We start from the raw sequence: 6,312 nt of genomic DNA, 5'->3' as shown, positions 1-6,312 counted from the left end.
ACTGGAGTTAGGTGGTATCTCAGTGTGGTTTTGATTTGCATCTCCCTGATAATTAGTGAGGTTGAACATCACTTCATGTGTCTGTTGGCTGCTTGGATGTCTTCCTTTGTGAAGTGTCTGTTAGAATCTGCATTTTTATTAGCTCCCTGGTGGTTGTTATGATCAGCTGTGCTGGGCGCCCACGAGTGTAGCAAACTGCTGTATTCTTACATCGTCATCATTGCAGTCAGCACATCTGGCATGCTATGCTTTTATTGGTGTGTGTGTTCACGTGTCTTGACCATCACTACATTGTGCGCTCTGAGGGGGAGGGACTTTTGTCATGTTTACTGTGTGGGTCTCAATGGGGAGAGAAACGCAGGTCAACAGTAAGCTTTCCGTGGGTGTTTGTTGAATGAATGCCTGAGCCCAGCAGGTCGAGGCTGCGGTGGCCATGAGCATGCTGCACTTCAGCTGGACTACAAAGTGAGACTTCAACTCAAAAAAATATATGTTTACATTTTTGGGGAACCATCTTGTATTGCTATTTTATTTCTTGAGTTGGAGTCACTCTATCGCCCAGGCTAGAGGGCAGTGGCATGCTCACAGCCACTGAAGCCTCGACCTGCTGGGCTCAGGCGATCCTTCTGCCTCAGCTTTCCAAGTAGCTGGAACTACAGGCACGCACCACCATGCCTAATTTTTTGATTTATTGTAGATATGAGGTCTTACCAAGTTCCCCAGGCTGATCTCGAACTCCTGGGCTCAGGCAATCCTCTCACCTCAGCCTCTGAAAGTGCTGGGATAATAGGTGTGAGCCACCACGCCCAGTCTATGTTGCTTAAACTGGTCTCAGATCCCTGAACTCAGGCAATCCTCTGCCTCAGCCTCCCAAAGTGCTGGGATTAAAGGCGTGAGCCACCAGATAAGCCATTATGGGATATATGCTGTGTCCTAAGAGCTGTGAGGACAATGGAGGGGAATTTAGTCTTGAGTTGGGGTCTCAATCTGTCATCCAGGCCGAAATGTAGTGGAACGATCATAGCTTACCACAGCCTCTACCTCCTGTGCTCAGGCAATCCTCCTGCCTCAGTCTCCCAAAAAGCTGGGACTATACACATGTCCCACCATATGTGGCTAATTTTCTGATTTATTGTAGAGATGAAGCTTTGCTATGTTGCACAGGCTCATCTCAAGCCCCTGGAACTCAGGTAGTCATCTGGCCTCGGCCTTCCAAAATACTGGGATGACAGGCATGAGCCACCATGCCTGGCCATATTAATTGTCTTTACCTACTATTTGCATTGTGTTATTTCTTTCCCTCTTTGTTATTGTCAGGCCTTTAGTGCTCACTTTTAAAGCAGGTGACATTTTCCCTTCCCCATGGACCTCAGGTGCAAGAAGCCAAAGTTATCTTCCAGGCTGGCTACAATTTCCTTATGACCTAGCCATGATGTAGGTTCACTTAGCCTTGAATTCACCCGTCAGTGGTGGGCTTTTCCCAACGCAGCCTCTCCTGCCCTGTTGCCAGAGACCGACTCTCCTACCACTGCGGCTGGTCTGTGCAACGCATCGTGCAGCCCAGCCCGGCAGAGCTCATACCCCAGCACATGCACCTGCGTCCTGCAGTTGCAGACAAGTTCTCTGTGTTCCGTGTCCAGCACGCCCACGTCTGGGTATTCGCTGGCATTCCTGAGGCTTCTTGGCACTGCATCCTCGCTCCCCTTCCTCTTCCTCCCATCCTCCCGTAACATCCCTGCTGAGGCACCACGGCGGCGGCTCTCCCATCTCTTGTTCATTCTAGGGGGCTCTTCCTTTTCATGTTGAGTGACATGGGGTGTAGGTAGTTCTGTGTGTTCTTGACACTGCCACAGAAAAGAATTTCAGAGCGAGTCCAAAGTAACGTTTTAAAGCAAAGTTTATTAGAGAGAAAAGACATTGTAGAGAGAACACAGGTGCCTTAGGGCTTGCCGTTAGCAGAGTTCTAGGCACAATCCAAAATGATTAAACAACCTATTTTCTAAGCTAAGATCTGTGAGCTACGCGAGGCATGTGGTGTACTACAAGCTATTAACTTTTAGTTCTTATTGTTTAACTCCTAGCTTACTCACCAGGAGGAATTCTTGAGATAACTGGAGAGTTGCTGTCGTGTTAGGTGGGGCCCAGATGCCCGACCATCCGGCTTGCCAGTTATCGAAGCTATGTCTGCCTGCAAAACACTCACCTGTGCCTGAGCTATGCTAGCTGTCCTTCCTCAACTTCCCCTGTGAGATTTCGAGCCCATAATCATAGGGGGTGATGAGGGAGGAAGGTCCATCTTCTGTAACTGCTTCAAAGCTGACAGGGGACGTAGGCCTACCTAGCCAGGGACCGAAAATCTCTTCCCTATCTGATCTGATGCGTCCAAGTTGTTCTCGATGGTGGCATTAATCTCGGGCACCAGTTTGACTCCTTGCATGATCACTGTACAGGCATGAAATTGCTTGATTCTGGGAGAAATCAATTTGACCAGGCAGTTAGAGAGACATGGACAGAAAATCAGTAGGATGATATTCATTACAATAGGTCAAATAAAATGAAAGACCGAGGCAAAAGGAGGCATAGTATTTATCATTTGATAGAGTCCCAACAGTGTCTGCAGTAGGGACGCCCTTCCTAACACATGGAGCCACTTAGTCCTATCAGAACTTGACTTTAAATCTTCAACTTGTCCAGTGGTGCTTATATAAGTGCAGCAGGTTCTATTAGTAACTGCACAAACTCCTCCTTGAACAGCAAGTAAATAATCTAAAGCAAAAGGGTTATCCAGGACTACATTAGCAAGAGAATCAGATTTATTTATTTATTTTTGAGTTGGAGTCTCACTCTATCACCCAGACCGGAGTGCAGTAGCCGCTCTCGGCCACTGCAGCCTCGACCTGCTGGGCTCTGGCGACCTTCTGTCTCAGCCTTCCAAGTAGCTGGAACTACAGGTGCGCGCTACTACGCCCGGCTAATTTTTGATTTATTATAGAGATGAGGTCTCGCCAAGTTGCCCAAGCGGGTCTCGTACCCGCAGGCTCAGGCAATCCACTCACCTCGGCCTCCCAAAGTAGCTGGGATTACAGGTTGAGCCACCGAGCCCTGCCTAATTTTTTGATTTATTGTAGAATTGAGGTCTCGCCAAGTTGCCCAGGCGTGTATGAGAATCAGATTTAGATAAAGCTTTGAATGCATCACCAGTAGACTGAGACAGAGCATACAGTGCTGTCTCCTAAGGTAGCCTCCTGGTCTGCAAACCTTCCCCTGATGCTAAACATTCAATTGATGCTCCAATTCCTGCCAAAATTAATCCAAACATTCACCTGAGTCTGGTGATATATGAACTGTATATGGAGCCTTTCCTAACTGAGAATTCCCAGAGTGCACTGGCCCAACATTTGACATTACCTATGCAAAAAGCAGCCTGTGCTTTTCCAGGCCTTGGGTACCTGCCATCTGGTTTGATGTTAATATGGCCAGAAAATTTGTTTTTTTGAGTTGGAGTCTCACTCTGTCGCCCAGACTGGAGTGCAGAGGCCGCTCCCAGCCACCACAGCCTCGACCTGCTGCGCTCCAGTGATTCTTCTGCCTCAGCCTTCCAAGTAGCTGGAACTACAGGCGCGAGCTACCACGCCCAGTAAGTTTTTTATTTATTGTAGCGATGAGGTCTCACCAAGTTGCCCAGGTGGGTCTCAAACCCGTGGGTTCAGACAATCCACTCACCTCAGCCTCCAAAAGCTCTGGGATTACAGGCTGAGCCACCGAGCCCGACAGAAAATTTCTTTTAGATTACATTAAAATGGTACTCCTGGAGGAGGTGTACCCCTTGGGAGGTTCCTCATCCAAGGAGACACTTCATGTAGGTCCCTGTGTGGGTTTGCCATGGCAAGGGGAGATAGAAGCCCCCCTTAAAAGAGAGGGTCTATGATCTATTTTCCCTGGGAAAGGCTGAGTTCTTCTTTGGTTCTCCAGGGAATAGTCTCCTGTCCCATCCAAGGGATGAACCTTCTGGGCCTAGACAAGTGAATTATGTGAGTTAACTTATACTAGCATGTAGAGAAACTGAAAGAAGCTGGATATAGTAGCATGTGGATGGCGGTTGATCTTTTTCCACACAAGGCTACCAGGACTGTGGTTTTTTTTTTGAGTTGGAGTCTCACTCTGTCACCCAGACTGGAGTGCAATGGCTGCTCCCGGCCATCGCAGCCTCGACCTGCTGGGCTCTGGTGATCCCTCCGCCTCCTCCTTCCAAGTAGCTGGAACTACAGGCACGTGCTACCACGCCCAGCTAATTTTTGATTTATTGTAGAGATGAGGTCTCGCCAAGTTGCCCAGGCGGGTCTCGAACCTGTGGGCTCAGGCAATCCACTCACCTCAGCCTCCCAAAAGCGCAGGATTACAGGCTGAGCCACCGAGCCCGGCTAGGACTGTGGTTACTAGCACAGTCTAAGTCGGTGTCTAACCTTTTGCTTCTAGTAAAGAGTTGTTTTGGGCTTCATATAAATTATATACTATAGTGTGTATACATAAGTCTTCTCAAGGTGCTTTGCAAAATTGTGTATCTTAACATGATGCTAAAACATTTTAGGCCGGGCACAGTGGCTCACATCTATAATTCCAGCACTTTGGGAGACCAAGGTGAGAGGACTGCCTTAGACCATGGGTTCAAGACCAGCCTGAGCAACTTGGTGAGACCTTGTCTCTACAATAAATCAAAAAATTAGCTGGGCATGGTGACACATACCTGTAGTTCCAGCTACTTGGAAGGCTGAAGTGAAAGGATCCCAGAGTCCAGGTTGGGGCTGCAGTGGTCGTAAAGCATTCCTGAGCGTGCCACTGCACTCTAGCCTGGGCGAGAGAGACTTCAACTCAAAAAAAAAAAAAAAAAGTTAGCAGTAAGATTACAACAAGGAAAACGTTGTTGAGGGAGTCAAGAACTCTGAAAGAAATTAGTTTTTTTAGCCGGGCTCAGTGGCTTACCTGCAATCCCACGCTTTTGGGAAGCTGAGGTGAGTGGACTGCCTGAGCCCACAGATTCGAGACCCGCCTGGGCAACTTGGCGAGACCTCATCTCTACAATAAATCGAAAAATTTAGCCGGGCGTGGTAGCGCACGCCTGTAGTTCCAGCTACTTGGAAGACTGAGGCAGAAGGATCGCCGGAGCCCAGAAGGTCGAGAGGTTGCGGTGGCCAGGAGCGGTTGCTGCACTCCAGGCTCGGTGACAGTGAGACTCTAATAAAAAAAGAAATTAATTTTTTTCATTTGATCAGGTCTCCCATGAATAAGAGTAAACTTTACGGGAGACAGGGTGGCATAAAAAAGTCAATTCTTAAATTTTTTTGTGGTTCTTTTGTTTTTGAATTGAAGTCTCACTCTGTTGCCCAGGCTGGAGTGCCATGGAAGGCTCACAGCCACCCCAGCATCGATCACTGGGATCCAGCGATCCTTCTGCCTCAGCCTCCCAAGGAGCTAGAACTACAGGCACACACTACCACACCCGGTTAATTTTTTATTTATTGTAGAGACATGGTCTTTCGCCGTGGTCTCCCAAAGTGCTGGGATGACAGGTTGAGCCACTGAGCTTGGCCGTTTTTCCGTTTTTAGGAAATTCATGACACAGCTGCCTGTTTTGCTATCCAGTCAGCAAAAGCATTTCCCTGTGTGACAAGAGTCCCCCTTTTGCTGTCCTTTACACTATGACAGTTACTTCCAAATGCTCCAGAACTGCGTCCAGAAGTGTTAAAATCCCAGCCTTGTGCTCTGTCAGGAAGTTTTGCCCAGTTGACATTCCCGGTTCTTCCCGCATAGGAATACGACCATGAATGACCAGAGTTTGTGTAAATGTTAATTCTCTTTCCTTTTCCCAGCTGGAGTGCACGAGTTAAGACTAAAAGCTCTACCTTCTGCCGGACACGGTGGCTCATTCCTATAATCCCAGCACTTTGGGAGGCAGAGGTTCAAGACCAGCCTGGGCAACATGACAAGACCTCATCTCTACAATAAATCCAAAAAATAGCTAGGTGTGGCGGCGCACACCTGTTGTTCCAGCTACTTGGAAGACAGGTGGAAGGATCGCCTGAGCCCAGTAGGTTGAGGCTGCAGTGGCCATGAGCAATGTGCCACTGCACTCCAGCCTGGGAGACAGAATGAGACTGACTAAAAAAACAAAAACAAGCCCGGGCTCCGTGGCTCAGCCTGTAATCCCGCGCTTTGGGCGGCCCAGGTGACTGGACTGCCTGAGCCCACGGGTTGGAGACCCTTCTGGGCAACTTGGCGAGACCTCATCTCTACAATAAATCAAAAATTAGCCAG

Source organism: Carlito syrichta, unplaced genomic scaffold (genome assembly GCF_000164805.1).
Source record: "Carlito syrichta isolate Samal-C Ts95f unplaced genomic scaffold, Tarsius_syrichta-2.0.1 Scaffold290822, whole genome shotgun sequence".
In the NCBI taxonomy this organism is placed as follows: domain Eukaryota; kingdom Metazoa; phylum Chordata; class Mammalia; order Primates; family Tarsiidae; genus Carlito; species Carlito syrichta.
The sequence above is the reverse complement of the archived record's forward strand: the minus strand, read 5'-3'. Positions refer to the sequence as shown.